The sequence below is a fragment of the Marmota monax genome, unplaced genomic scaffold (assembly GCF_021218885.2).
Source record: "Marmota monax isolate L192 unplaced genomic scaffold, Marmota_monax_Labrador192_F-V1.1 WCK01_AAM20220418_F8-fsc00042, whole genome shotgun sequence".
Taxonomy (NCBI): Eukaryota; Metazoa; Chordata; class Mammalia; order Rodentia; family Sciuridae; genus Marmota; species Marmota monax.
Genome location: NW_026693008.1, coordinates 8,150,250 through 8,177,993, shown reverse-complemented (window position 1 = coordinate 8,177,993; position 27,744 = coordinate 8,150,250). Strand labels below are relative to the sequence as shown.

At 43.1% G+C, this 27,744-nt stretch overlaps 1 long non-coding RNA gene across 2 annotated transcripts; it reads left to right on the top strand.

Moving 5' to 3' along the window:
• Nucleotides 1-1,519: 1,519 nt before the first annotated feature.
• On the top strand, nt 1,520-23,465 carry LOC124098215 (uncharacterized). Of its 2 annotated transcripts, none has more exons than XR_009227568.1 (3): nt 1,520-1,660; nt 21,852-21,909; nt 23,054-23,465. It is a non-coding gene; the product is annotated as an uncharacterized LOC124098215 (long non-coding RNA). The 2 variants fall into 2 exon arrangements; XR_006853504.2 differs by lacking the exon at nt 1,520-1,660 and adding an exon at nt 6,176-6,300.
• Nucleotides 23,466-27,744: the final 4,279 nt, after the last annotated feature.

Below are 27,744 nucleotides of genomic sequence, written 5' to 3'. Positions count from 1 at the left end.
ACAAATCTTAACAACAGGTACAGTGAAATTCAACAGGTACAGTGAAATTCCTGCAAATGGAACAAATTCTTTCCCTACTGTATTTAGATTATTCAGTGCCATAATTTTGGAAATTCAAAGTGAAATGAAACTCACTCCCATTCCTTTTTCAAAAAGTGATGATGGAACAAGTATTTGGAATGAAGTAATGTAGACACAAACTTCAAAGTTTACACTAATTTATTAAAAATATTTACTATTTACTAAAAATATTCTTTAAACAAATTAGAGGAAAAAACAACTTTTAAAACTCTAGAAGGAAAAGAAAAAGAAAATCTATGAGACCTTGGACTTGATGAATTTTAACATACAACAACAAAAGCCAATTTGCAAAAGAAAAAGTACCGATAACTTGGACTTGGTAAATTTAAATGCTCTACTCTGTGAAAGATTGTTTAGAGAAGAAAGACATGTCACAGAGGAGAATAAATTATCTACAAAACATGGATCGGAAAAAGAATTCGTATTTGAAACACACAAACCTTTTTTTTCTTTATATACAAAAAACTTAAAAATGAGCTGAAAACAGGTATTCAAACAAACAAACAAAAAAGTATGCATTCTTTTCATCTGTCATGGTCTTTAAAATGAGGGACAGGCTCAGGAAGAGTTCCAAAAAATAAATCTGGATCCAAATAGAAAAAGAATTTCTCCCAGAAGCGGCAGGTGGTGAAAGTGAAGCGAGCCTGTGGATTGGATTGTCATGGAGAAACCATGCTGATTTCCTGACTTGGAGGTTATGTGTTGATTAGTTGTGAGAGTTTTTCTTTGGGCAAAATACAAGCACCGTTTTAGGTAAAACTGCAAATCTCTGAACAGACACCTGAGCAAAGGAAAATACAAAGTCGGTGGTCAACATCATATATCATTATGATCTCAGTGGCTTGAGAGGCTGGGGCAGGAGGATCAAGAGTTCAAAGCCAGCCCAGCAACTTATTGAGGGCCTAAGCAACTCAGTGAGACCAGATCTCTAAATAAAATAGGGCTGGGGATGTGGTTCAATGGTTAAATACCCCTTAGTTCAATCCCCGGTATCCAAAATAATAATCATCATCACATTTTGGCAATTTCCCAATGATACATGATGTTGAGCATCTTCTTGCATGGTTATTGGCCCAGCTACTAGAACTGGCCTGTTCTGGTATGATTAATGGCACCTATTAGAACTGGTAAACTCTTTAAAAAACAACAACAACAACAACAACAACAAAAAACCCAGCAGTTCCAATTGTCAGAAGACAGAGGGAGTAAGCACTATCAATCATTGCTGGTAGAATGCACAAGAGCACAGTCACTTTGGAACACAGTGTGTCAGTTTTTTTCAAAGCAAAAACAAGTCTAACCTTATGACTCAATAATGACACCCCTAAATGGTCTATATTTAGACAACTGCTTTAAAAAACTTGTGTCTAAATATAAACCAGCGTGTAATTATGTACCACAGCTCTATTCCTACTGTTCAGAACTTGAAGTAATCAGAATGTCCTTCAGCAGCTGAATGCACAACCAAATCAGAGTACATCCATATAGTGCAGTATATTCAGCAATATCCAGTGGAGAGGAATGAACTGTCAACCTTGCAAAGACATAAATAAGTCCTGCTTGCATACTGCTGAGTGAGGTAAGGCAGTTTGAAGAAGCTATTCACTGCATGACCCACTCTTCACATGATACGCCGGAAGAAGGAAAACTACAGAGATGATAAACAGGCCAGTGGGTTCAGGGGGCAGGGTTGAAGCATTCTGGATGATGGTTTGATGAAGGATACCCAACATTATGCATTTGAGAATGCCTTTGGAAATCATGGTCTATTTTAATTATTCAGGATATAGAAAATACCCCAGGAGTCTGGCTTGGTGGTGTATACCTGTAATCCCAGGGGTTCAGGAGGCTGAGGCAGGAGGACCATAAATTCAAGGCCAGACTTGGGCAACTTAGTGAGACTCTGTTGCAAAAAAAAAAAAAAAAAAATTTTAAAGGGGCTGGGGCTGTAGCTCAGTGGTAGAGCGCCCGCCTCGCAAGTGTGAGGCACTGGGTTCAATCCTAACACCACATAAAAATAAATAAAGCTATTGTGTCCATCTACAACTACAAAAAAAAATTCTTTTTAAAAAGGGGTTTGAGATGTAGCTCAGGGGTAAGGAGCCCCTGGGTTTGATCCCCTGAAATCCCCCCACACCCCTCCTCAAAAAAAAAAATGAACCAATGAAACATATCTTTCCTGTAGGTAATGGCTTATTATCTCAAATCAGGTTTCTCTGTTATAAGTTGTACTTCTAACAAGTGCCAAACACTAATAGGCAATAATTATAAATTTTTCCAAGAAAAATACAAAACAAAATTAACAAGAGCCAAAAGCATATTCAGTTTGTATAAACAGTTCTGAACCAAGAAGCGTAATTTTTATAATAACACTAATAAACATTTGATATCTACTTAGCCTCTGTAGAAACTCAAAATATGTCAACCCCATCACACATAAAATCTTTTACAAGTTCTATTTATTTTAGGAACCCTTTCATAACCTTGAAATACCTTTTATAATTTACCCAAACTCTTATTTAGCTTTGCACTATATCTTTCTCTATTTTGGGATCACAGTAATCTTTATGGGAAAAATTCTTTTGAACAGAACTCTTAAATGGGCTTAATTTCAACCTGTTTTGGAGGGCTGTCCTAACATGGCGCAAGCAACAGGCAGAGCATTATCCCGGGTGAGGCTGGCCTTTTGACAGATCTTAGCTGCAATTTTTACATTTGAAGCTAATCCAGGCCTCTTTCTAAACATCACTCCATTTAGGAATATAAGATAACAAAGGCTGAGCACAGTGGCGCAAGTCTGTAATATCAACAGCTCAGGAGGCTGAGGCAGGAGGATCGTGAGTTCAAAGCCAGTCTCAGGAACTTAGTGAGGCCCTAAACGCAACTCAGCAAGACCCTGTCTCTAAATAAAATATTTAAAAGGGCTGGAGTTGTGGCTGAGTGGTTGAGTGCCCCTAGGTTCAATCCCCAGTACCAAAAAAAAAAAAATAAATGAATAAAACAAAGGTTTTATACATTGTCTCCTGAGTCCATTTGAAGACTAGCACAATAACATCACACCTGAAACATGAATCAAACAGAAAGACTAAGAGATCTTAATTTTCTTTATGTAAAAAGTAGATAAGCCTTTTTTTTGTTTCACCTTTAAGCTTTAAATCAATCAGGCTTTCCCTATTTTCTTTTCCAAAAATACATTGAAATTCCTACCCCAACATCAAGAATAACACAATTCTTCATATATAACTGACCAATAACAGGTGACTTTTAGCCAATTGTAAAATATTAAATCAAATAAATAAATCCCCATTTAATTTTGTCTTTTAAGAAAAAATAAAATGGTTTTAAAATAAAGTCAAATATACTTGTTTATAAATATATCCCCCAGGTGGCCGATGTCCAATCTTTATAATTATCCAAGTGGCATTGTTTGGGGTACCAAGTGTTTAGGCATATCTAACTATCTTTGCTCAAAGACAACAATCATGATAATTAGGAGCACACAACACAAAATGAAAAAGGCTGTCCCTTGCCAGTACGTGAGTTTGGAGGACACCAGCCTTGCAAAGTGTTCTCCTAAGTTTTGCATCTTCGGAGGTTCATACGCTTGGGTAACATAAATAAGTTTAACAGAAAGAGACCTATACTGATTAGCATCACAGCTTCACAGAAGTCATGTTTGTGTATGCACGTGTGTGTGCGAGCGTGCGTGTGGTGTGTGTGTGTGTGTGTGTGTGTAATCTAAGCCCAAGAGTGAGGATGCTAGATTCTATTGAGCTATCAGTTTAGAAGGCCAGCCCTCTCCTGAATTCAGCCCAAGTTGCGAAATACTTTTCCGTGACTCAGCCGTGAGGTGACTGAGGCCCCTCCTGCTTTGGGAAGGAAGAAGAGATGTGCTGGAGACTGGGGGGGTAGCTTAGGCCCTGGGCTCCATCCTCAGAACAGAGAGACAGAGACAGAGAAAATCAATGAGAGGAGAGAGGCTTGTCTCTCCCTGGAGTGCATGGCTCAGTCCAGGCAGGTTGGGAGCACTGGTGGTGGGAAGACTTGCCCTAGGTTGACTGAGGGGAGCTGCCTGGAGCCCACCTGTCCCCCACACTCCTGAAAACTGACATGGGCCACTCCAAGGAAGACTGAGGGGGCTAAGAATAGGGCACTGGCTTTTATCCAGGTTAAATGTAGGCTCAACCATTTACTGTCTGGGTGACCTTGGGCAGGTCCTTCCTCTCTGTGCCTCAGTTCCCCCAGCTATAAGGGAAGCAGTAATCGTACCCACCCCACTGGGTTCTCTGGGGAGTAAATGAAATAGCACATGTAAATAGATTAGCAGCTCCCTGGCCAGGAGTTAGGGTATCAGTGGTAGCTGTTGTAAGCAAAAATAACCAAACCAGTTTCAGCACCATAATGAAAAGCACAAATACCCGTGGTGGGAGCAGACTTCATGGATCAGCTATGTCTTTTATTCAGCAGTGGAGTCAGGCATCGGAGGGGCTCACTTTCTGGGTAGAAAATGGCCCTCCGATTACAGGAGGGGTAATAGGTTTATGTAGGTTGCATTGGGAGGTGACTTAGTCCTTGAAGACTTTAACAGGATGTGCTCAAAAAGTTGCAAACATCTGGAACTTGTTTTTACTTGGCATAGTTTTTATTAGGCAGTGTTTTTACAGGGCATGGATGGAAGGTTCAGAGTTCAGGGTTCAGTGCTCATGTTGACCTCCAGGGGTCATTGTATTTTCCGGGGGACAAGATTAATGTGTAGTTTCATTGTTACTGGGAGAGAATTTACTTGGGAAAGGATCCCTCTTCCCAGGGACTTCTATTTTCTGATTGATGGTTATCTCCTTTCCAGGGTTTGTTTTGTCACTGGGAAATGATTTATTGGAAGGATCAAAGTTTTGGGCTCTCTCTTCCTCGCTCTTCCCGGGTCATACACTGTCTTGGCCGGGGCCCAGGGAGGGGGTGGGGTACAATTTCTATATCCTTCATCTGTGGCCCCTCGGACCATCACCTGCCATTATAACTCCCTTTCATTTAGTAATTGTAGACACCATTGGCACTTATTGATCATGCCTACACAAAAGGCACTGTCCAACCACTTATGTGCATGAGCTAATTTAATCATCCCAGGAAGGTGGCTCTACATGAGCCCCATTTTGCACATGAGTAAAAGAGGCACAAAGAAGTTCAGTAACTTACCAAAGCATGGCACAGCCCAAGTAAAATGACTTTTAGTCATCTGTGCAGGAAAATATGACGATCTGTAAAGCAAAAGAAACATGAAATCCAGTCTGTCTGTATTTTTGGACTTTGACAAAGACAATTCTGCAAGAAAAGTGAAGGGAGTGAAATAACTCAAAGCTAGCCTTGGGATCCCTGGGCCACCCCTCTGAATTAAGACATGGGGCTGTGGCTGGAGCCCCAGGGGAAAATGCAGGCGTATCACCTGAATCCATACGTCAGCGTTCCAGCCACACACACCCAGGAATTCTGAGAGATAACCCTGAACAGTACATGAGAGGAAATAATGGTTTCTTGAACTCAGTAAGATGAATTTGCCGCGTGTCTGCAATCTCAGAGTCAGGCCTGGTTGAGTCTCTGGTGTTTCCCTCCATGAATGGGTATCTTCCAGCCAGAGGAAGATGTAGAATGACATGTAGAAATGCTCAAAGAGATTCAGCTGCAGCACAAATTTTTCATATTTAAAGATGGAATCTGAGCCAGGTGTGGTGCGCACGCCTTTAAACCCAGTGGCTCAGGAGGCTGAGGCAGGAGGATCTCGAATTCAAAGCCAGACTCAGCAACTTGGCGAGGCCCTAAGCAACTCAATGAGACTCTGTCTCTAATATATATATATGGCTGGGGATATGGCTCAATGGTTAAGCACCAATGGGGTCAATCCCCAGTACCAAAAAAAAAAAAAAGATGGAATCTGCGCATGTGTGGTATTTTATGAACTTGTAACAGCTGAGAGATTTCTGGCCTGCTAAATGGACAATGTTGCAACTCCAAGATAAAATGTGCAACTAGGCGGATCAATTGATTAGATTTGTGACTAAGTTGAAATCTTGCGAAGTGTATGTACCATTTGGGACACATCCTTTAAAGACTTTGGACTAGCCGTGTTTTATGAGATTATTAAACTTAGAAGCATTTTTAAAAAGTGGCTTTTTGTTGTTGTTGTTACTGGATGAGACAATTGAAGAATTTCAAAAAGGAAGTAAGGTAAAGCATATTTAATTTGTAAAAGAAGTTTGTTTAGAATATGTGTAAATCAGCTCCAAACCCCTTAAAAGTAACCATTTAAATTTCTGGATTTAGGGTTGCCAGATTTAGCAAATGAAAATACAGAATAGTAGAGAGATTTGAATTTTAGATCATTTAAATTTAATTGAGCAATGTGTATTTTATATGGAAATCCTAGCTGGAAGGATAAAAAGTGTCTGAACTTTTGTAAGCTGAATTTTAATATGTGGTACTTTGTAAGAGTCCTGGAAAAACTTTCAGTGTAGAATGACATGCAGAATTGTAATTTCATTGTTACTGGGAGAGAACCCAGCTCAGCATGGTGGCACATACCTGTCATCCCAGCAGCTCTGCAGGCTGAGGCAGGAGGATTGCAAATTTGAGGCCAGCCTCTACAATTTAGCAAGTCTCTAAGCAACTTAGCAAGATCCTGTTTCAAAATAAAAAGGACTGGGGATGTGCTCAGTGGCTTAGTGCCCCTGGGATCATCCATGGTACAGATAAATAAATTAAAACCCTAGGTGGAATGTTGCTCAGTGGTACAGCACTTACCCAGCATGTGTGAAGTCCCAGGTTCAGTCCTCAACATAATAAATAAATAAATAAATAGCCAGGCTAGCCTGTAGGATATAGAGAGTTAACTGATTGGTTTTTCTTCATTTTTAACTTTGGTAATTTGAATATTCATTTGAAAAAAAAAATTTAAATCTCTAAATACTGGTTTCTGTATATCAATGCTGTCCTTTAGGACTTAAAATTGACATGAACAGTCTGAAGAGATGGACACCATTCATTTCATGAAATTAGGCTTTTCTTAAAAGTGCCTGGATTCTGGAAGAAAATCCTGAGTCCAAATTTAACTGACTCCAATTTGGTCTACATCCAGGCTGTTTCAGGTCACTCGATTCTTGCCCAGGACCAAGGATACAAAGCTCGTGCAAGGTAGAGCTGGGATTCAAACCCAGTGCCTCTGACTCAGAGGAGAGTTTTCATGCTCCAAAGATTCATTTCCCAGAACCGCCCACACTGTGGTCAAGGGGCTGAACAGGGGACTTCCACTTCTTTATTTTGTTACTGAGGGTTGAACTCAGGGGCACTTAATCACTAAGCCACATCCCCAGCCCTTTTTATATTTTATTTTGAGACAGGGTTTTGCTAAGCTGCTTAGACCTCCCTGAGTTGCTAAGACTGTCTTTGAACTTAGGATCCTCCTGCCTCAGCCTCCTGAGTCGCTGGGATTACAGGTGTACTTCATCATGTCCTGGCATATACCTGTAATCCTAGTGGCTTGACAGACCGAAGCAGGAGGATTCCACTTTTGATCACAACCATATGTCCTATGTGCATGTGTATTGCTTGAGATATATATATATATATTTTTTTTCTTTAAACCAACACATGTACTTTAGTCATTGAAGAGAAAGAAGCAAAGGCCAAATGCTTTTCATACTAACTTTTCATACTAACTATGCCCATGCAAACACGTTTCTGTCTCTGGGTGCCACAGAGTCAAAAGAAGTTCCTGCTCTCAGGAGTCACTGAGAAGGTGGAGGGTCTGAGTGGACAGGGTAGTCCTGGGGGCCCAGGGAGAGAGGAGCCCTTCCTCCTGCTCTGAAGTTGGGTCCTAGTGCTGGGACTCAGGGTTCCCTGACAGCTGAGAACCTGGGAGGAAAGTTAGACACTGGCCTGACCCTCACAGACCATTCTAGGCTCTCCTTACTTCTGTCATTTAGTGGCTGTGCATGACATTTCCTGCTGCATGTACTTTCAAACACTAGTGTGCAGGATGCTCATGGAATAAAGGATAAATATGTATCTCTCCTTTCAAGAGACTTACAATGCCTATTAGTGCATCAAATGTTCTGAGATGACCTGTAATTTTAAAAAAGTTGCTTAAATGAGTTGAGACAGGATGTTCCAAATTTATTGTCCTTCTACTTCCCTTTTTCCCCCCATGGGGCTAGAGGAGCTTAACCCAGGACCTCACACATGCTAGCGAGTGCTCTACCCCTGAGTCACATCACCAGTCCTATTGTACTTTTTTCTTCAAGATTGCTTTGAATATTTTGAGCAACATCCACCTTGGGAAAGATGTTTGATTGTGCAGGGTTAATCAGATGACCTCAAAGCCTCAAGCTCTTGTTCTTGTTGGTAAGTCTTATGCATGTTAGGTGAATGGGCAGAAATGAGGGCTGAGAGTTAAGACACATGACCCCAAACATCACCAGCAGCCACAGCCATTTGCCCAGGCCCTGGTGGACGGGTACCTTGGAATCTGAGGAAGATACAGAGTCCAGGAGGAGCAAAAGTGTCACAGGCCAAGTCACTCAAAAGCAGCAAAGAAACAAGGGGCTGGCAGGAAAGTCCTCACTACTAGCAGGGATGGGCCATGTGATCCAAACAGGTGTTTCCAGTGACGGGTGCTGCCCTCTGTCTAATGATGAATGAGCCCCGGCAATAATCTCATAATGCATGCAGATTGCTCCGTGGTCATGTTTCACAACCAGCTTGTGGCATTGGGGTGAGGAAGGTGCATTATTTAAGGTTGTGTAATTGGGACAACTTCACCTTTGTAGGATGGTTTTCAGTTCATGAAACAGGCTCTGGATTTCAGCCTCACACAGCATCTTTTATATGGGACTATGCCTGGACCTCAAGAGGGACATTCTATGAAGGGCAGGCCTGAATGTGTCTCTGCTCCAGTTAAAATTCTTCAGAGGCTCTTATTATAGAAAGACTGAGCTCCTTGATGGGGCCTCTACCTACCCACATTGTCAAGGCCATGTGCTCTACTCCCTCCCCACTTCCTCTCCCAGTGCCTCCCGTCACACTGCCCAGCTTTCAGTTCCCACATCAGGGCCTTTGCTTAGCTGTCTCCTACCTGCAGTGCTGTACGTGTCTTCTGTTTTCACTTGTTGGCTTTAAGTTGTTCCCTCAGTAGTCTTCCTGGCCCCCTCAGCTCATAATGTATCGGTGTGTGTTTGTGTGTGTGTGTGTGTGTGTGTTTTTCCTCCTAATGTCTTGTCTCCCTGCGAGGCGGCTGGGTTGGGGGAAGGTGTAGGGACACCTCGATGTGTCTTGCTGACCAGGACAGGTTGGGCATGGAGCGGGTGCTCACTAAGTCACTGTTGAATACAAGATGTAATTCTCTGACTTCAGAACCCAGGTTCTTGCCGGCATGGTGGTACACACCTGTAATCCCAGCTATTAGGGAGGTGGAGACAGGAGGATTGCAGGTTCAAGGCCAGCCTGGGCAATTTAGTGAGATCTTGTCTCAAAATATAAAAAGATTTGGGGGTGTAGCTCAGTGGAGGAGCACCCCTGGGTTCAATCCCCATACTGGATAAAAAAAATGAGCCCACGTTCTCCACCACCACATAGGTGCTGAGCCAGAGGAACTCAGCTTCCCTGAGTAAGGAGAGGGAACCTGCCACACACACCACAAAAGGCAGCAGTGACAACAGCCACAATAGTGCCTCCTTTTATGCAGCTCTCCGTGCCAACTCTGGCTCTAACTCCCTGATTCAGGAGTAGAGCATAGAGCAGACTTCTAACCCTAACCCTAACCCTAACCCTACTGACATCTTGGGTCCTGCTACAGCTTGGATCTGGAATGTCCTCAAAGGTCCACGTGTTAAAGCTTAGTCCTTAGCTTGCAGCTATTAGTAGGTGGTGGAAACTTTAGGAGGTGGGGTCTGGTGGGAGGTGTGGTCACTGAGGCTGTGCCCTCAAAAGGAACTGTAGGATCCATCACTTCCTCTCTCTTCTTTGCACCTCAGTGAGGAGATGAGCAGCTTTGTTCCACTACATGCTCCTACCATGATGTGCTGCTTCACCACAGGCTCAAAAAAAAAAAAAAAAAAAAAAGTCAACTGACCATGAGCTCAAAGCTATAAAATAAAACAAACCTTTTCTTTGTTATAAGTTGATTATCTAAGGGGTTTGTTATAGTAATGGAAGACTGACTAATGTAGGGCCAGATCATTCTCTGTTGTAGGGGGTTGTTCTGAGTGTCATCTGTGCATATTTAGCAGCATCCTAGGTCTCTACTCTCTAGTTGCCTAGTTGGACAAACAAAACTGTCTTCAACATGGCCAAATGTGAATCCAGGACAGGAGGGCTCACTCTATATTGATAATGTTGGAAGTTAAACTATACTCACTTCCACTTACTGAATGTTCAACCTTGGAAAAATTACAAATCTCTCTGTGCCCACTTCCTCACCTTTAAGATGAGGATAATAAAGCCTCTTATATTGGAGCTGTGAATATTTAGTGAGTTGATAATGAAAGGGCAGATTTAGCACAGTGGTCTTTAGGGGTACTCAGTCAGGTGGATCGTCTGTCTTCAGAATTAACTGTGCTATCCTCATCTTACAGATGAAGACATTGAGACTTGGAGATAAAGATGTCAGTCTGGCTGATGGCTGTGAAGTGACCTCGAAGACAGGGGCATTTGGTTGGGTTTTCAGGACTAATTTATTTTCCCAGGCTTTTGGGTGCATATAACTTCAGACGTTATTTGACCAACTACAAGCTCTGAGGTGGTATTGTTGCAATGAATGAATCCTTAGATCTGCCAGGACAGAACTAGAACACTGACCTCAAGCAGCAAACTTAAGGGAGTGTCAAACAACTCAATCAAGATCAATAATCTAATTTTGTAGAAAAAAAATCAATGCAGAAAAAAAAATCCATGACGAATAGAGTATTTACGTTTTTAAAGACACCATCCAATCCTGCCCTTGCACTTGACCTTGATCCTGCCCCTGGGATCTGCAGATCTGTGGAACCTCTCAGCCAGTGTCCAAGCTTGCTGCGGCCAATCAGAGCAGGAAGCGGGAGAGACAGCGCTCTCTTCTGGCTGATGAGGAGCGCCGCTCCTCTCCTTGGAGCGAGGCTGGCCTTTCTTGTCCCCAACACAGCTCTACAACACTTCTGACCCTTCATGAGACAGCTAGGTCAAAAGGGCGCGGGCAGGTCAAACGACGTCACTGGAGCCCCCACCCCATCTCTTTCCACTGGCTGCACCACTCTGGATCCACTGCCTACCGCCCATTGCACGCACGCACGCGCAGGACGCACCACTTTCGTGGCGATCCTAAAGCAGCCTGTTCGTATCAGGCTGACCACAAGAGGGCGCAGTGAAGAGGCGCGGCCTAGAGTGGGGGTGCTCCTTACAGCAGCTGTCTGGTGGGCCTACCGCAGGTCAGTTTCTTATTCTCCGAAGAATCTAGTCGTTTCTTAGCCTCACTTTACTTTTTTAATTTTTAATTTGAAATAATCTAAAGTGTGCATAAAAATGGGAAAAATGGTACAAAGAACTCTTATATACCCCCTTACCCAGATTCCAGGGGACATTCGCCACCTTGCTTTGTCACTAGTTTGCTGTACGTATTTTTCTCATTCGGGAGTAAGTTATAGACATTGTGACTCTTTACTTGTAAACACTTCAGGTTGTATTTCTCAAGAACAATTACATTTTTTTACATAACCACTAGACGTTGATCCAAACCAGAAGATTGAGCCATGATTTAAAATCATTACCAAAGCTATAAATCTTATTCCAGATTTGCCAACTGTTTTAATCATGTCTTATCAATTTTTTTCTTTCTGGTCCAGGATCCAATCCAAGATTGCAAATTGATTTAGCAGACTTTGGCTCTCTATTAATTGGAACATTTCTCCGTCATCTCTTTGATCTTTCATGACTTTGACATTTTTGGACTGTACACACCATTGATTTAGCTGAATCTAACTCCATCTGACTTTGTCTGAGGTTCCTCATGATTGAATTCAAGGGATGTATTTAGGGCAGTAACACTGCTTATAAGATGTATCTTGAAGAAAATCTTGTTTTATGGTGGGGTACCAGGGATTGAACTCCGGGGTGTTCAACCACTGAGTCATATCCCCTACCCATTTTTTTATTTTTCATTTTTAGACAGGATCTCATTAAGTTGCTTAGGACCTCTCTAAGTTTTTGAGGCTGGGTTTGAACTTGCGATCCTCCTGCCTCCATCTCCCAAGCCGCTGGGATTATAGGTGTGCTCCACCACACCCGGTAGGAATTTCTTAAGTAAGCATCTTCTGTCCTTGCCAGAGCATCTGGGTGACTCTGAGTCACAGGAAGCTGATTCAGACTTGAAAGCTGTTAATTAAACTAGCTGACAGTTAATGAGTGCTTGTATTTGACACTCTGTTTGATGACTTGGGGGATATTTTCCCCTTGGAACAATGTCGTGTGGTGTGCTTCTGTTGGATCACCACATTATAGAACAATAATGATGACTGAGTCATATTAGGCACCACATCCCATATTCTTTTTAGATGCACTGGGTCCTTTAAGCCTGAGTACTATTTTTTTTTTTTTTTTGTACCAGGGATTGAACTCAGGGGCACTCAACCACTGAGCCACACCCTCAGCTCTATTTTGTATTTTATTTAGAGACAGGATCTCACTGCATTGCTTAGTGCCTCACCATTGCTGAGTCTGGCTTTGAATACGGGAGCCTCCTGCCTCAGCCTCCCAAGCCGCTGGGATTACAGGCATTTGCCACTGTGCCCAGCTAAGCCTGAGAATTATTATCCTCCCTATTTTACAGATGAGAAAACTGAGCCTCAGAGAGGGTAAATCACCTGCCCCAGATCTCACAGTAAGAGGCAGAGCCAGGATGTTTGACAGCACAGCCTGGTCACCGGGTTAGCCTCCTAACCATTTCTCTTCTGCAGGTTAACAGGAGCTGCCAGGCCACCATTCCATCTCAGAACACTGAGAACAATGCATGCCCCGCCCCACCCCCCAGATTCCCAGCAGATGGGGATTTCTCCCTATATTCTGGAACTCCCCTGCTTAGTCAATCTAAATCACAATGAGAGAGAGATTCTCAAAAAAATAACAACGTTTATTTTAGGACTAGCAGAGTCCTACACTGGGAATATGTGTGCTATAGTAAACCATGGGCATGTCCAAAGAGGCTGAGGCAAGGGGAAGTTTTTCAAGGTAAAATGAGGGGATTACGGAAGATATTCTGAAACACTAATCCTTGGCCACAAGGCCACTAACAAAAGTGGCACCATGTCTGAGGTCAAGCAGACATGTTGCCAGGCAGACAACCTTGCAGAAGTATTTTTGGGCAAGGCGATGTCCTTTGTGCAAGTTGGGGTTCTGGCAGAGTCGCCTGTGATAGCTGCCATCAGCAGTGGTGCGTGACAAGCTTCCTTCATAACCTCCTGGCTTCCTTCTGTGTTAGGGTAAGGGATGCTGTTTCGATTCTGATGACTTTTGCACCTATGAGGCGTCCGAGGGATGAGAAAATCCTGGCTGGGAAAAGGGGCTCCAGGGATTGTGTGGGGTTTCCTGGGAGCAGACCCCCATCCCGAGTCATCGTGCAGGAGACGTGAGTCTGTCAATCTGCGGAAAACTACACCAGTGAAGCAGGAGGATCTCAAGTTCAAAGCCAGCCTCAGCAACGGGGAGGCACTAAGCCACTCAGTGAGACCCTGTCTCTAAATAAAATACATAATAGGGCTGGGGATGTGGCTCAGTGGTCGAGTGCCCCTGAGTTCAATTTCCAGTAACAACAACAAAAAAAGAAACCACACCAGTCTCCAAGGCCGGGTGAGGAGAGCAGGTCTGACCAGAAGGTGTTACTCCTTAACAAACAGTGACTCATGAGTAATTCTCCAGGCATTCTCCCACACCCCAGGGAGGGATTCCCCCACCAGAGGCAGAGCCTGCTGCAAAGTTGTCCCCCAACTGGATTTGGATGCAAGCCAGTGTCATTCATGACATGTGTTCTTAAGAAGTCAGCCCTAGATTGTTGGAACAAGCAGCTCCTGGTATGGGACTTGGGATCATTTTGCAAGATGGGTTTTTAGATTTGATATTTATTCATTGAACAATGCACCCTCCTAAGGGTGAACGGCGCTAAGATTTGAATGTGGTTTGCCCCCCTCCCCCCAAACACATGTTGAAATTGATTCTGATTATAATGGTGTTGCGAGGTAGTGGGCCTTTGAGAAGTGATTAGGTCCCTAAAGAGGGAGTAATGCCTTTCTCTGTGAGCAAGGCATTACTCCCTCTTAGGGACCTGTTCTAACAAAAACAGGTTATTAAAATCAAGGCCACCAATTTGTTCTGGGCCTTTCAAAGCACCTGCTTCCTTTCCATTGCTCTTCCATGAGCTGAAGCAGACCGGGCCCTCACCCAACACACTGCCTGATCCTGGACTTTCCAGCCTCCTGAATTGTGAGTCAAGATAAACCTCTTTTCTTTATTGATTACTCAAGTCTTGGATAATCTGTGATAGCAACCGAAAATATACAAAGGGGGGGGGGTATAAAAATGAATAAGAGGAACTGGAGTTGTGGCTCAGTGGTAGAGCCCTCGCCTAGCATGCATGAGGCACTGAGTTCAATCCTTAGCACCACATAAAAATTAAATAAAGATACTGTGTCCAACTAAAACTAAAAAATATTTTTTTTTAAAAAATGAATAAGACAATTTCTGCCATTGAAGACTCAAAATTAGTTTAATTGATGGGGCTCACCTTGGGTTTCACTGAGTTTTCTGTACCTCTGAGTTATCATTCTGTAACCGAGGGCTTTGAAACTGTCACAGTTTTAAGTTGTCAGTGTAAATCTTGGGCTTAAACCATCTTGAGCCTCATGGGCCTCCGTTTGATCTGGACTATTACGACTTCTCTGACTGCGGTATTGGGGGAGACAACCAACCAATCTGGTTTGCCCAAACTAGGAGCAGCGAGGAGGGTGTTCCCAGGTGCACCAAAGTTAGGTAACTTTGAGCAAGTTACCTAACTTCAAGTTTAGGCTTTCAGTGGCCAATCAGAATAAGTCCCAAGCAAACCAGCAGGGATTGGTCACCCTAGTGTTGGGAACAGGGGACATGAAGAGGGAACAGGAGGGGAAAGGGTAGGTAAAAGAGGAATAATCATTACTAATGTGTATTTTAAGATTTTTATCTTTCTTTTTTCTTCCTTTTTAATTTTATTGTTGGTGCTGGGAAATTTGATAATTGAGTAACACCTGGAGCAAATTATTTATACGGTGTTACCTCTATTTTATAGGAGTGTAAACTTGGACCCAAAGAAGGTAAATCACTTGTCAGAAATGTCTACTTGGAGCTGGGTGTGGTGGTTCATCCCTATAATCCCAGCAGCTCAGGAATCTGAGGCAGGAGGATCACGAGTTCAAAGCCAGTCTCAGCAACTTAGCGAGGCCTTAAGCAACTCAGTGAGACCCTGTCTCTAAATAAAATACAAAATAGGGCTGGGGATGTGGCTCAGTGGTCAAGTGCCCCTGAGTTCAACCCCTGGTACCCCCCCCCACTCCACCAAAAAAAGAAAAGAAAAGAAAAGAAATGTCCACTCGGTCAGGGGCAGAGTCCAGCCTGTCACAGTGCAAATCTGTGTCCCCGCCCCCATTACTCTTCCCTGCCTTACCGGGCCCTATGTAAATGTGGTGTGGATAAAGTCCTGAAACTATATTTGAAATTAATTCTCAGAGGCCAGAAGCAGACTCCTAAGGAATCACAAGTCAGTGGAAGATGTGTTGCCATGGATACCCACTCATCTCCAGCCAGGCTGTGTGCAAATGTAGCCACAGCAGTGAGGAGCCTCCGTCCCTAAAATGAGGTGCAGTCCTTAAGGAAGAGACTCTTGGAGCGATTTCCCGAGCTTCCCCCACAATGCGCATGCCATTGCTTGCTGCTTCAGGAGAGTCTCCATGGCAGCACAAAGCCCTAGGAGGTGCTCATCGAGTACCAAGTGACAGAGTGGCTCAGAGCATGGATTTAGGGACAACTTCTTCCTCCACCAGCTGCTGGCCAGGTGACCTTGAGCAAGTTACCTAACCTCGGAGTTTCTTCATTGTTCAGTGGTGGAAGTAGTCACACTCACACTCAACGGCTGTCAGCTGTCATGAAGGTGGAAAGAAATGGGATGATGTCCCAAAAGCACAATGCGAGGCCCAGAGCAATCCAGGAAGAAACGTTCACTAGCTGCCAGTAGCCACCTGCCCACCCTGAGTCTTTAAATGAGAACAACCCACTTGAGAATTGACACGAAGGAGCAGATGGCATGCCAGTCGATTCTCCATTACTTCCTTCTTCTTCTAGCTCAGCCATCCCACTTCTGACTATTTGGACTGTTCCCAGCCACAGCCACATTGGGACCTCTGAGAATACATGACCGATCTACTTTTTTTTGGGGGGTAGGGTACCTGGGATTGAACTCAGGGGCACTCAACCACTGAGCCACACCCCCCAGCCCTATTTTGTATTTTACTTAGAGACTGGGTCTCACTGAGTTGCTTAGCACCTCACTTTTGCTGAGGCTGGCTTTGAACTCGAGATGCTTCTGCCTCAGCCTCCCGAGCAGCTAGGATTACAGGCATGCACCACTGCACCCAGCTACCAATCTTGATTGTGCTTGCTCCTGGCCCTGATGGGTCTCCAGAACTCCTTATCCCCAGAAGCTCAATCCATGCACCAGGACCACCATCTGAAGGGTGACCAGACTGTGACCCATCCTTATGAATATGTAACCCTGCACGCACATGACCTTAGCAACTCATCGAAGAGAGGAGATGGGGGAAAAAAATGAGGATGTGTTATCCATGTGATGAATTAGGTGGGTTAGAAAGCATCGTGATTTATTTGGCATAAAGTAGCCGGCATCTCTGAAAGTTACATCAAGATGTTCATGTTTAAGTGGCAATATGGCAGGGTGCTTTAAGAGCCCCGGGAGAGACACCAGACACCAAGGACAGCTAAGGGGGAGAGGTCCAGGTACAATGCCATGGGTGATATAGAGACTGAAATGAAGCTTGTGAGGCATCCAGCAAGAAGCCCTGGGAGTCTTGTGTTTTCTCTGCAAGAACAACTCTGCCCTGAGTTTATACACAGGTGTGTGCACCTGCTGGTAGGCTTCACCCAATGATTCTCCACGTTTGAGGTCATTGCAATCTCTTCTACAACCAAAATTTAATCATTGAGGGAGTTTTCAGATCCTTGGAGGACCCAGTGAGCCCTGTAAATGCCTGCTGTAGGAACAGAAAGGATGCTGAGCAGCTCAGGTGGTGCACCGTGCCTCTGCCAATCTGTAAATATACCGATCAGCCGGGCGCCGTGGCGCATGCCTGTAATCCCAGTGGCTCAGGAGGCTGAGACAGGAGGATCACGAGTTCAAAGCCAGTTTCAATAACTCAGTGAGACCCTGTCTCAAAATATTAAAAAGGGCTAGGGATGTAGCTCAGTGGTTAAGCATCCCTGGGTTTAATGCCCCAGTCCCCCACTCCCCAAATGCCTAGTTTGATCTCAGAGCCCTGTGAGGTGGATGCCATTATCATCCCCTATTTATAGATGAAAACTGAGGTTTGGAGAGTTGAACAGCTATCGGCAGAGGGAGGCTTTATGAAACTGGAGTGCACAGATTTCTCCTGAGACGTGTTCAAGTGATTCAAATCCTTGGAACTGTTTCCCCTTCGCAACTGCCTGCTGTTCTTCTGCCACTCAGCCCCCTTACTACAAATTCAGCACCTAAACCCTGTTTCCTTGGTCCACCATTTCCCCTAGTCTCAATCCATAAAAAGCACTAAACATCAAGGATAATTTGACTATATTAACACCAACTGGGAAAAGAGATTTGCTGCATATTTAACTACTGACCATTAAGACAATAAGAAAGCCAGGAGCAATGTTGCACACAGTGTAATCCCAGTGACTCAGGAGGCTGAGGCAGGAGGACTGAAAGTTTGAGTACAGACTCAGCAATTTAGCAAGACTCTAAGCAACTTAGTGAGACCCTATCTTAAAATAAATAATAAAAAGGGCTGGGATATGGCTCAGTGGTTAAGTACCTGTGGGCTCAATAGCTATACCAAGAGAGAGAGAGAGAGAGAGAGAGAGAGAGAGAAATGGGGAAATGACAGGAGCAGATATTCCACTAACGCAGAAACACAAATGGCAAATGAACAAATGGAAAGTTGCTCCACCTGATCCTAAGTCGTGGGCACAAGAATTAAGAACACAGAGTTTCCATTTCACACCCACTTGATGAGAAAAGCTCCAATCTTACGAGGTGTTGACAGAGATGGCCCCTAGATCCTGAAGATGGTTTCCTTGTTGTCTTCTAAAAGTTAAAAAACAAAACAAAACATTTACATTAAATAACTGCTATAAATAAGATGTCCATAATTTCTCCAGTTTTGGTCTGAACATTAAACTTACAATAAGAAGATGCAGGTTCTAGAACAGAATTTCTGGTTAAATGACCCTGGCCCAGCCAATTTAGATCTCTGCCTTTACCCACATCAAACAGGGGTACCTTTTCTTAACCCTTTTTCTAGACAAGCAGACACAAGTTTATGTGGCAATATTTTGTTAAAGTTACTAAACAAAAATAGAGTCAAGTACATAAGATTTTTATCATATCAGCTCTTTTCTAACATTTGAGTAATATTTTTATAATTTAACCAAAGCAAAAATTGTATATGCTCAACAATACAAAAATGTAGGTAAACAAGGTAAAACAAAATGGTAAAACCAGTCATAATAATATATCCATTCACCCAGTGTTTTCAATTATACTAAGAATTAATCGTGTGGTGGCACACACCTGTAAATCCTAGTGGCTTGGGAGGCTGAGGCAGGAGGATCACAAGTTCAGGGCCAGCCTCAGCAACTTAGTGAGACCCTATCATAAAATAAGAGGTAAAAAGGGCTGGGCATGTGGCTCAGTGGTTAAGTGCCCCTGGGTTCAATCTCTGGTACAAAAAAAAAAAAAAAAAAGAGTTAATTCTAAAAATCGGTAAAATTTCATGGAAATCTTCCCTCTTAGCTCAGGAATTCATGTCTTTGTCAACAGGTTGTCTGGTATCAGCCCCTGCTTCCAGTACTGGAGCAGTTGTATCGTCCATAGCTTTGGTGGAACAGATTTGGCCACCAGCCGTGATCTGTCTGTGAGTCCCTCAGCCAGATCCAGCCTGCCATTCTCCTCATCAGTGATTGTGTCTAACTTCTCAGATATGAAATCTTTAAAGATGAGGTGACAAGCCCAGGTTCCCTCAACGGTGCCCAAACCATCAATAACTAGATTATTTTCAACCACAACATTTAGCAGAATCACCAACTTCTCCTTTGGTTGTTAAGGTCACACTATCACGATTCATAAAATAGTCAGGGACCTTCTGAGTGATTAGGATTTTGTTTTAGCCTTGAAGCTTTCTCAGCCTTTAGAGTTGCCACAGGAACAATCTACTCTAAAAGCCGACTGTAGTTCCAGAGGCTGGGAAGTCAAAAGCCAAGATGCCAGCAGGTTCTGTACCTGGTGAGGGCCCAGCCTCTGCTTCCAAGATGGCGCTTTGTTGCCGTGTCTTCATGTAACCCAGGGTAAAAGCAAAAGGCTAAATAGTTTTTCAAATTGTATTTTTTAGTTATAGGTGGACACAATATCTTTATTTTATTTTCATGTGGTGCTGAGGAGCGAACCCAGTGCCTCACACATGCTAGGCAAGCACTCTACCACTGAGCCACAACCCCAGCCCAAGGCTAAACATTTTTTAATTAAAGTCTGCAATCCATCGTGATTTGGGTTGTTTGGGTGGGCAGGTGAGAGAATGGTTATACCCTTTGCATTTCTATGTGGATCCTCAGTTGTCCTAGTACTTTTTACTAGATTCTCCCTTCTTTCCCAGTGTCTGAAATGTCATCTCTGAGATAAATCATTCCCCTGTGCACCTGAGTCTGTTTCAGTGATGTCTGTGGTGTTTCATGTTTTTGTCTTTGGCTACATAAGCACCATAGTATCCTAATGATTCTTCTTTTATGATAAGGCTTGACATCATCTTTTTAGTTTTCACTCTTTTAGTTTAGTTTTGACTTTTCTTGACTTTGCTTTCCCATTTGAATGGTAGAATAAGCTCCTTAACTTCTTAGAAAACCCCAGTTGAAATTTTGATGACTATTGTCCTGTTTCTGACGACACTGGAAGCAATGTAACTTTTCATTTTATTTCCATTATATTTGTTCAAAATATTTATTTTAGTTTTTTTTTTTTGGGGGGGGGGGACCAGGGATTGAAATCAGGGGTATTTAATCACTGAGCCACATCCCCAGCCCTATTTTGTATTTTATTTAGAGACAGGGTCTCAATGAGTTACTTAGTGCCTCCTTTTGCTGAGGCTGGCTTGGAACTCATGATCCACCTTGAAGTTTTTTCAGCCTTTAGAGTTGCCACATAGGAACAATCTACTCTTAAAGCAGCCTCACGAGCAGCTGGGATTACAGGTCGGCACCACTGTACCTGGCTCTTTTAGGTTTTTGGTAGATGCCTTTTATCCGGATAAGGGAGTTCTCTTCTGTTTTTAGTTTGCCCTGAGTTATTACCGTGAAGGTTGTTGAATTTTATCAAAAAATATTTTTCCAACTATTGAGACTGTCTTATAGCTCTTTAATATATTAATGTGGTTACTATAGGAATATGTATTTTCTAATGTTAAATTATACTGGCATTCCTGGGATAAACCCAACTTTATTATGATGTATCATTCTTTTTATATTTTGATAGAATGTATTTACTAATATTTAACTTAGAATTTTTTCCATTTTATTTATTTTATTTTTTATTTGTTCTAATTAGTTATACATGACAGTAGAATGCATTTTGACACATCCTACATAAATAAAGTATAAGTTCTCATACTTCGGGTTGTACATGATGTAGAGTTACACAGGTCATGTAATCATATTAACTTGGGATTTTCTGTGTTTTTGGTGATATTGATCTTGTCTTTTTTAATTTTTTTGAAGAATAACTACTTCTTTTTTTAAATTTATTTTGAACCCAATGCTTCACACGTGCTAAGTGAGCACTCTATCACTGAGCCACAACTCCAGCCCTGGTCTTGTTTTGATATCGAGTTTGTTCAGACATCATAGAGTGAGTTGTGATATATTCCATACCAGAAGAGGTATGGAACAGAATAATCAATTGCTTGAAAGTTTAGTACAACTTGCTTCTAGGACCACTTCAAAATTTCATCAATTTCCTTAATAATTCTAGAATGCATATTTTCTCTAGTTTCAAACTGACATATTTTGCTGGGGAATTGAACTTTTTATCATTAGGTAGTGATCCTGTCCATCTTGAACAGTATTTTTTGTTAACCTGTGTTATCTAAAATTAATATGGTTGCTGGGCACAGTGGTGCACATCTGTAATCCCAGCAGCTCAGGAGACTGAGACAGGAGGATCTCCAGTTCAAAGCCAGCCTCAACAAAAGCAAGGCACTAAGCAACTCAGTGAGACCCTGACCCTAAATAAAACACAAAACAGGGCTAGGGATGTGGCTCAGTGGTTAAGTGCCCCTGAGTTCAATCCTTGGAACCGATAAGTAAATAAATAAATAGAATTTAATATGGCTACACTGGCTTTCTTTGGCATAGTGTTTGCTAGGTGTATCATTTCCCCTCACCTCTCCTTTCAACCTGTTCAAATTCCTGTGTTTTAGGAGTACCTTTTGGAATGATCCCATTAAGAAGACATGCAATGAGAGCAGTAGGGACTTGGTAAGTACAGTAAATTGAAGCAAAATTGTCAGTGCACAATAATAACAATGACATTAACATAAAATTTGTGGGTTTGGAAGAAGGATGAAATAAAATATTGGACAACAATAAATTATCAAGGAGGGATTGGAGTTAAGGAAGGGAATGAAGATAACTAGGGCCTTGTTAAATATGGGTAGTAGAATGTTCTTGCTTTGGGACTTTGTGTAGTGAGCTCATACAACTCATCTCTTCTGCTGTATGTGGCATCTTTCAGTAAGCTCAGATGTGGTTCATCATGATCTATGGGAATCCTGGGTTCCTCCTTACAGAGCACCCTTCTTTGTGCATGCTTGGTTTGAAGGAAGGCTGTCCACCTGAGACCATCATAGCTTATTTGCAGGTTTTGGCTAAATATGAGGCTCTTAGGTTCAGCTCCTTCAAGTTACAGCTGGCCAAGGTTTAGTCTCCTGACGCTATTAATAAGTGCTATGTCTCAGGACAACCCTGTATTTCCAATTTATTTGTTGCTCACTGGGCCCTATTTTAATTTTGACATGCTTTCAGTCCAATAACACATGGCAAAACCTGTTTTATCCAGGATAGAGGTGTTTGGAAAAGGGTTCATCTGGTCCACCATATGCTGAGATGCAATTTGAATTTTAAAAGCTTAAAGGTGAGACTGTTAAAAGTCACCAGCAGGTTTTTAGCATATTCCAAATGACTGGAACACTTTGGAACTCCCTTTTCTTTCTTTCTTTTTTTTCTTTTTTTTTTGGTACCAGGGATTGAACTCAGGGGCACCTGACCACTGAGCCACATCCCTAGCCCTATTTTGAATTTTATTTGTAGACAGGATCTCACTGAGTTGCTTAGGGCCTCACTAATTTGCTGAGGCTGGCTTTGAACTCATGATCCTCCCTGCTTCAGCCTCCCAAGCTGCTGGGATTGCCACCATGCCCAACTGAACCCCGGTTTTCTTCTGAGCTTTGTTTGCTTTAAAATTTGATGAAGGGGTTGGGAATAGAGCTCAGTGGTTGAGGATGTGTTTAGCATACCCAAGACCCTGGGTTAAATCCCCAGCACCAAATAAATGAATTAAATAAAATTTAGGAGACATCCAGATCTATGTTCATTGAAATTTTTTTTTTTTTTTTAATTTCAGGGACAGGGGCTGGGGTTGTGGCTCAGTGGCAGAGAGCTTGCCTAGAACATGTGAGGCACTGGGTTCGATCCTCAGCACCACATAAAATAAAAGAAAGAAAGGTATTGTGTACATCTATAACTAATTTTTTTTTTTTAATTTTAGGGACAGAGAATTGGGGCATCCATTAGAAAATTGCTTTTAGCCTGAACTTGTTGTTTTAAATAAAATTGAGTCACTGTTTTTAGCCTTTTATGAATCCACCAAAATGTGATATTTAGCAGATTAGATGTCTTAATTTTGCCCAGAAACAGATCATAAAACGCTTTGTCCAAAGCCTACTACAGTCTAAGTTCTGTATGTGATATCAAGCTTCCAAGATCTACTCATGGCAGTCACTGCGTAAAGTATTCTGTGGTGTAATTACTCACAGGGCACCAACACTAGCTCTGGGTACTCACCTCTTGTGCTTGAGTTTAATAATCAGGTGCAGAGGGCTGGGGCTGGGGCTCAGAAGTAGAGCGCTTGCCTAGCATTCGTGAGGCACTGGGTTCGATCCTCAGCACCACATAAAAATAAAATAATGGTATTGTGTCCACCTACAACTAAAAAAATAAATATTTTTTTAAAAAAATAATCAGGTGCAGAATTTTTCTGGGAATAGACACCATACCTCTTGGTTTCTGGATCTGTGCATCAGTCTATCTCCCCTATTTGAAATGGGAGCCTCACTCATCATTCCATCATTCTCAAAGATCACTGTGCACATCCAAGTGGCTCTGGAGGCGGAGGCAGGAGGATGGTGAATTCAAAGCCAGCCTCAGCCACAGTGAGAGACCCTAAGCAACTTGGTGAGACCCTGTCTCTAAATAAAATATTAAAAAGGGCAGGGATGTGGCTCTGTGGTCAAGAGCCCCTGGGTTCAATCCCTGGTACAAACAAAACACAACACTATGTACACTTCTGAGATGCTTTTGGTACTCTGGTAATTTCTCTTGATCTGGTAACTTGGATCAGTATAAATTGCTGAGTGCTCTTTCCCCATCTTTCTTCCTATCTGGAGCTGAAGTTCTCTCTGCGTGATGTTCTAAGAAGATGAAGTAAAATAGGAAAGTGGGAGTCTTCCTTTCCTTCTGCTGCCTGTTAACATACCATATGCTGAAATCCCTTTTTATTCATCTCGATCCAAATCTGGGTTTCAATTGACCTTTTTCTGTCTAGCGTTTGAGTGCCAACCCTTCTGCATCTTAGTCTCCTTTGCTTCTCCTTAATGGTACAGGTTAGTCGGAAAATTTCCATCACCTTCCAACTTCCACGCAGGTGCTTGGAAAATCTGAGCTTATCTGAGTAACTACTCCCTCAAAGTCTGCTTTGTCCTTCCCCTCCAAGACACTCCCAGGCCCAGGGCTGGGCGCAACTGGCATTTTCAACAAGTGAATCCATACAGCAAGAATCCCAAGTTTAGAAGTTCCTTATTATTTCGTCTTTCTGTGATCATATACTTCACTTTGACATATGTTGACTTGTGATATATTATTTTTTTGGAACTAGGATTAAACCCAGGGGTGGGTGCTTAACCCCTGAGCCACATCCCCATCCCTCAGCTTCTCACTGAGTTGCTTAGAGCTGGCTTTGAACTCATGTCTCCGAAGTTGCCCAGGCTGGCTTTGAACTCGTGATCCTCCTACCTCATCCTCCAAAGCTGCTGGGATTATAGGCGTGCACCACCTCGCCCAACATGAATATATTCTTATTACTTGACTCTTGCATTGATGTAATTTTTTTTCATGTGTATGAAAGTCATCCTATAATTTAGTTTGTTCTCCTTGCAGGAAGGAGTCAAATTGTATCTTCCATAGCTTGAGTCCTAGGCACAACTAGATGCTTGATAAATATTTAACTCACAAATAAATGAAGAAGCAATATTTTGAGTCATTTGAAGAGATATTTTTTGGGGGCGCTAAAGTATTGATAATTCATAGATTTCTGGGTACAAGCTCTTTTAAGGTCCCACTTTGTTATAGCTTACACATTTAATTCCGTTACTTGTTACGAAAGCAGGAAGTTTAGTGATTAGAATATAAATTTGGGTGGGGGGGTCCTGGGGATTGAACTCAGGGGCACTCAACCACTGGGCCACATCCCCAGCCCTATTTTGTATTTTATTTAGAGACACGGTCTCCCTGAGTTGCTTAGCGCCTCATCATAGCTGAGGCTGGCTTTGAACTCATGATCCTCCTGCCACAGCTTCCTGAGCCGCTATGATTACAGGCGTGTGTCAAGATGCCTGGCTAGAACATGGATTTTTTTTTGTTCAGATATATACAACTTTGTTTGGGTATCAGCAGTATCCCTGATGAGCTGTGAGACCTAAGGTGGGTCGTTTAACCTCTTTGAGCCACAAAAATTTCCTCATTTGTCAAGTGGAGACTAAGAGTTCCATCTTGGAGAGTTGTTGTTGGGTGGCTTCAATGAGATGATGGACATAAAGCACGGAGTGCAAGGTGAACTACACAGGAACAGCTAACTGATACTTGCCTGTTTCCTGCCACTCATCGTCATCCTATTCCCTGGGGTGATGGAGGTGGGAAAGGTCACAGCCTGGTGGAGTCAAGAGCCACCCAAGAGAACAAATGCCCATGATGTACCATGGGCTGCAGGGCTGTGGGTGATGGAACAATTAATTTTGCCTGGATAAGGCTGCTGCAAGGTGGTGGCCACTGAGCTGCAGATTGGGCAGAGGGCTCGGTGGCTGGCTTAGAGTTGTCCTGCGGGGTCTGCTTGGGGAATGGATCATGCAAATGGCTTCTAAGCCCTGAGGTGTTGTCCAGCGGCATCTGTGTACTCACGGTGTCTTGTGCTATCCGTTTTTTCTCTTATACACATTCTCATGTGCCGATACGGCCTTTGTCTGATTCTATCACAGTTTGTGTGGGATTCCCTAATCAAATAGTATCTCATATTTTCTTCTTATAAACAGACTCTAAGCCAGGTGCAATGGCGTATGCCTGCAATCCCAGCAGCTCAGGAGGCTGAGGCAGGAGGATCGTGAGTTCAAAGCCAGCCTCAGAAACTTAGCGAGACCCTAAGCAGTTTAGGGAGAACCTGTCTCTAAATAAAATGTGAAACAGGGCTGGGGACGTGTTTCAGTGGCTAAGCGCCCATGGGTTCAATCCCTGGTGCTCCCCCCCGCCAAAAAAGATAAACTCTAAGTCTTTGGAGGCAAGAAATGTGTCTTTGTTCACACAAACAGTACCAAACACATAGTGGGTCATGTTTGATGAGTGAATGAATAAAAGAACAAGTGAATGAATACCTCTGATGGCTAGCTCCACCATGTGCTGGCTATGAGATCATCATGCCTCTCTGCATTTCCGTGCTTCTGTCTGTAAAGTGGGTTTAGTAACAAGTGCACATTAGACAGTGGTCCCTGTAGGCACCATTCAGGTCTGGCTGATGTGCTGTTGCATTTGGGAGATATCTGCAGACTTGGGCAGGATGAAGCCTAGGCATTCTGCTTCAGTGGCTGATAGGAGAAGGCTTCAGAACTCTGCCAAGGCTGGGTTGGGACTTGTCTGATGATAAGGAATTCCTCTCTCTCTTATCTGCCACCCAGAAAGGAGAGTGCACCTGGGAAGGATCCCTGGCCTCCCACCTGTCTCAGGGGAGTCACTGATTCAGGGAGAGCTGGAGGTGAATTCCCCATCTCCTCCTGCCTCCTTGGCTATGCTGTGAAACTGGAGCTAATTAAAACTTCTTTCTTGTCATCCACTGGGTGAAGAAGAGTCACCCAGAATATGATTCATCCCTGGAGATCACCTAAGTATGTCTAAATAATAAAACTGTGACAGGGAAAAACCTCATCTGGATAAAGAAATTCCAGGCCCTGTGAGTCCTGGGGGTAGGGAGAGTCCACAGACTGTGAGTTACAAGAAAGAATGAACTGCCCTGTGCTGTGGCGCATGCCTGTAATCCCAGCAGCTCTGGAGGCTGAGGCAGGAGGATCATGAGTTCATTGCCAGCCTCAGCAACTTATGGAGGCCCTAAGCAGCTTTCAGGCTGGGACCTCCCGGAAAGTCATTTGTTAATTTAATTCCTTTATTCATTTATTCACCTGATGAATATTCCCAGAGCCCACATGTTTTGGTCAGATTTTTTTTGCTGCTGTGACCAAAACACCTGACAAGAACAATTAACAAGGAGAAAACGTTTATTTGGCACTCATGGTTTGAGAGGTCTCAATCCATAGATAGCTGCTCCATTTCTCTGAGTCCGAAGTGAGGCAGAACATCATGGTGGAAGGTTGTGGTGGAGGAAAGCAGCTCAGAACAAGACAATCAGGAAGCAAAGAAAGAGGTCTGCTCACCAGCAACAAAATATGGCTCCTTCAGCCATACCCTACCTGCGGAACCCAGTTAATCCACATCAGTGGATTAATGCACTGATTAGGTTAAGGCTCTCATAACCCAATCATTTCCCCTCTAAACTTACTTTCATTGACTCACTCATGAACTTTTGGGGGAATGCCTCATGTCTAAACCATAATGCCACAACTGCAGGACCAATACGTGGCCCACGGAGAAGAAAGGGCAGCTCAGTTTTATTTCTCCTTGCCTCTCTGTGGCAGATAAACTGGCTTGGAAAGGTGCAAGTTTAGCAGTGAGGAGAGATAAAACCAAGAGGGAGGACTAAGGAAGCAGACTTTGAGGAAT